We start from the raw sequence: 5,121 nt of genomic DNA, 5'->3' as shown, positions 1-5,121 counted from the left end.
CACAGGTTACAGAACAAAACATAAACAAAAACACATGGCACTGAACAACTGACACATGGACAATGACACTGAACAAGACTAGATACTAAACACACAATACATGTACACCTGAACAAACAAGACATAATTACATATTAAACTCCACTAATATTACTTCATTCATCCGCCTTTCTTAAAACATTATAATTTAATTACTACACTATCCATAATACTTGGACAGGCTATCCCTGCCACACAATACTAGTACGTCATACGTAAACCTCCAATACCTTCACCGGTCTACTAACTAAACTTACTAACTTACAGTATGACACCGATCTCCTCACTACTAAACTTAATAACTTAATTAGGTCTCCTCACTACTGAACTGAATAACTTAGGTCTCCTCACAACTAAACTTAATAACTTACAGTATGACACCGGTCTCCTCACTACTAAACTTAATAACTTACAGTATGACACCGGTCTCCTCAAAACTAAACCTAATAACTTACAGTATGACACCGGTCTACTCACAACAAATCTTAATAACTTACAGTATGACACCGGTCTACTCACAGCTAAACTTAATAACTTACAGTATGACACCGGTCTCCTCAAAACTAAACTTAATAACTTACAGTATGGCACCGGTCTACTCACAACAAATCTTAATAACTTACAGTATGACACCGGTCTACTCACAGCTAAACTTAATAACTTACAGTATGACACCGGTCTCCTCAAAACTAAACTTAATAACTTACAGTATGGCACCGGTCTACTCACAACAAATCTTAATAACTTACAGTATGACACCGGTCTACTCACAGCTAAACTTAATAACTTACAGTATGACACCGGTCTCCTCAAAACTAAACTTAATAACTTACAGTATGGCACCGGTCTACTCACAACAAATCTTAATAACTTACAGTATGACACCGGTCTACTCACAGCTAAACTTAATAACTTACAGTATGACACCGGTCTCCTCAAAACTAAACTTAATAACTTACAGTATGGCACCGGTCTACTCACAACAAATCTTAATAACTTACAGTATGACACCGGTCTACTCACAGCTAAACTTAATAACTTACAGTATGACACCGGTCTCCTCAAAACTAAACTTAATAACTTACAGTATGGCACCGGTCTACTCACAACAAATCTTAATAACTTACAGTATGACACCGGTCTACTCACAGCTAAACTTAATAACTTACAGTATGACACCGGTCTCCTCAAAACTAAACTTAATAACTTACAGTATGGCACCGGTCTACTCACAACAAATCTTAATAACTTACAGTATGACACCGGTCTACTCACAGCTAAACTTAATAACTTACAGTATGACACCGGTCTCCTCAAAACTAAACTTAATAACTTACAGTATGGCACCGGTCTACTCACAACAAATCTTAATAACTTACAGTATGACACCGGTCTACTCACAGCTAAACTTAATAACTTACAGTATGACACCGGTCTCCTCAAAACTAAACTTAATAACTTACAGTATGGCACCGGTCTACTCACAACAAATCTTAATAACTTACAGTATGACACCGGTCTACTCACAGCTAAACTTAATAACTTACAGTATGACACCGGTCTCCTCAAAACTAAACTTAATAACTTACAGTATGGCACCGGTCTACTCACAACAAAACTTAATAACTTACAGTATGACACCGGTCTACTCACAACAAATCTTAATAACTTACAGTATGACACCGGTCTACTCACAGCTAAACTTAATAACTTACAGTATGACACCGGTCTCCTCAAAACTAAACTTAATAACTTACAGTATGACGCCGGTCTACTCACAGCTAAACTTAATAACTTAATTAGGTCTCCTCACTACTAAACTTAATAACTTAGGTCTACTCACAACAAATCTTAGTAACTTACAGTATGACACCGGTCTACTCACAACTAAACTTAATAACTTACAGTATGACACCGGTCTACTCACAACTAAACTTAATAACTTACAGTATGACACCGGTCTACTCACAACTAAACTTAATAACTTAATTAGGTCTCCTCACTACTAAACTTAATAACTTACAGTATGACACCGGTCTACTCACAACAAATCTTAATAACTTACGCTATGACACCGGTCTCCTCACTACTTAACTTAATAACTTACAGTATGACACCGGTCTACTCACAACAAATCTTAATCACTTACAGTATGACACCGGTCTACTCACAACAAATCTTAATAACTTACACTATGACACCGGTCTCCTCACTACTAAACTTAAAACTTACAGTATGACACCGGTCTCCTCACTACTAAACTTAATAACTTACAGTATGACACCGGTCTACTAACAGCTAAACTCAATAACTTACAGTATGACACCGGTCTTTTCACTACTAAACTTAATAACTTACAGTATGAGAACAGTTACCTTCTACTAAACTTAATATCTTACAGTATGAGAACGGTCTTTTCACTACTAAACTTAATAACTTACAGTGTGACACCGGTCTCCTCAATATTTAACTTAATAACTTACAGTGTGACACCGGTTTACTCACTACTAAACTCAATAACTTACAGTATGAGAACAGTAACCTACTACTAAACTTAATAACTTACAGTATGAGAACAGTAACCTACTACTAAACTCAATAACTTACAGTATGAGAACGGTCTTTTCACTACTAAACTTAATAACTTACAGTGTGACACCGGTCTCCTCAATATTTAACTCAATAACTTACAGTATGAGAACGGTCTTTTCACTACTAAACTTAAAAACTTACAGTATGAGAACTATCATTTATGGTTTGTATCGGCGTTTATGTGTTCTCAAAAACGATTTGGATACGAGAAGTGCCAACACACTCAAATATCCTCCACATGGGTAGCAGGACACTCCAGTCACGTGATCTAACAAAAACTCACCAGAATCGCCTGGGAAGTCACCGCCAAAAGGGGGCAGTTAAAAACAGTAAAAGGAAAGAATGGCATCGATATAGAATTACTTTGGTGGATGCAATCAGGTACTGGTAACAGTATCCCCAACCAATCAGAGGGGGAGCACAGGTACAGGTAACAGAATCCCAAACCACTCAGAGGGGAGCACAGGTACAGGTAACAGTATCCCCAACCAATCAGAGGGGAGCACAGGTACAGGTAGCAGTATCCCCAACCAATCAGAGGGGGAGCACAGGTACAGGTAACAGTATCCTCAACCAATCAGAGGGGAGCACAGGTACAGGTAACAGTATCTCCAACCAATCAGAGGGGATCACAGGTACATGTAACAGTATCCCCAACCACTCAGAAGGGAGCCTAGGTACAGGTAACAGTATCCCCAACCAATCAGACGGGAGTATAGGTACAGGTAACAGTATCCCCAACAAATCAGAGGGGAGCCCAGGTACAGGTAACAGTATCTCCAACCAATCAGAGGGGAGCATAGGTACAGGTAACAGTATCCCCAACAAATCAGAGGGGAACACAGGTACAGGTAACAGTATCCCCAACCAATCAGAGGGGAGCACAGGTACAGGTAACAGTATCCCCAACAAATCAGAGGGGAGCATAGGTACAGGTAACAGTATCCCCAACGAAGCAGAGGGGAGCATAGGTACAGGTAACAGTATCCCCAACCAATCAGAGGGGATCACAGGTACAGGGAACAGTATCCCCAACCAATCAGATGGGAGCACAGGTACAGGTGACAGTATCCCCAACCAATCAGAGGGGAGCACAGGTACAGGTAACAGTATCCCCAACCACACAGAGGGGAGCACAGGTACAGGTAACAGTATCCTTAACAAATCAGAGGGGAGCACAGGTACAGGTAACAGTATCCCCAACAAATCAGAGGGGAGCACAGGTGCAGGTAGCAGTATCCCGAACCAATCAGAGGGGAGCACAGGTACAGGTAACAGTATCCCCAACCACTCATCCCCAACCACACAGAGGGGAGCACAGGTACAGGTAACAGTATCCCCAACAAATCAGAGGGGAGCACAGGTACAGGTAGCAGTATCCCCAACCAATCAGAGGGGAGCACAGGTACATGTACCAATATCCCCAACCACTCAGAGGGGGAGCACAGGTACAGGTAACAGTATCCTCAACCAATCAGAGGGGAGCCCAGGTACAGGTAACAGTATCCCCAACCAATCAGATGGGAGCACATGTACAGGTGACAGTATCCCCAACCAATCAGAGGGGAGCACAGGGACAGGTAACAGTATCCCCAACCACTCAGAGGGGATCACAGGTACAGGTAACAGTATCCCCAACAAATCAGAGGGGAGCACAGGTGCAGGTAGCAGTATCCCGAACCAATCAGAGGGGAGCACAGGTACAGGTAACAGTATCTCCAACCACTCAGAGGGGAGCATAGGTACAGGTAACAGTATCCCCAACCAATCAGAGGGGATCACAGGTACAGGGAACAGTATCCCCAACCAATCAGAGGGGATCACAGGTACATGTACCAATATCCCCAACCACTCAGAGGGGGAGCACAGGGACAGGTAACAGTATCCCCAACCACTCAGAGGGGATCACAGGTACAGGTAACAGTATCCCCAACCTCTCAGAGGGGAGCACAGGTACATGTACCAATATCCCCAACCACTCAGAGGGGATCACAGGTACAGGTAACAGTATCCCCAACAAATCAGAGGGGAGCACAGGCACAGGTAACAGTATCCCCAACCAATCAGAGGGGATCACAGGTACAGGGAACAGTATCCCGAACCAATCAGATGGGAGCACAGGTACAGGTGACAGTATCCCCAACCAACCAGAGGGGAGCACAGGTACAGGTAACAGTATCCTTAACCAATCAGAGGGGAGCACAGGTACAGGGAACAGTATCCCCAACCAATCAGAGGGGATCACAGGTACAGGTAACAGTATCCTTAACAAATCAGAGGGGAGCACAGGTACAGGTAACACTATCTCCAACCACTCAGAGGGGCGCATAGGTACAGGTAACAGTATCCCCAACCACTCAGAGGGGAGCACAGGTACATGTACCAATATCCCCAACCACTCAGAGGGGGAGCACAGGTACAGGTAACAGTATCCCCAACCAATCAGAGGGGATCACAGGTACATGTACCAATATCCCCAACCACTCAGAG

This window comes from Mizuhopecten yessoensis, unplaced genomic scaffold, assembly GCF_002113885.1.
Source record: "Mizuhopecten yessoensis strain PY_sf001 unplaced genomic scaffold, ASM211388v2 scaffold1259, whole genome shotgun sequence".
NCBI classification, from domain to species: domain Eukaryota; kingdom Metazoa; phylum Mollusca; class Bivalvia; order Pectinida; family Pectinidae; genus Mizuhopecten; species Mizuhopecten yessoensis.
Note: the sequence above shows the minus strand (reverse complement) of the source record.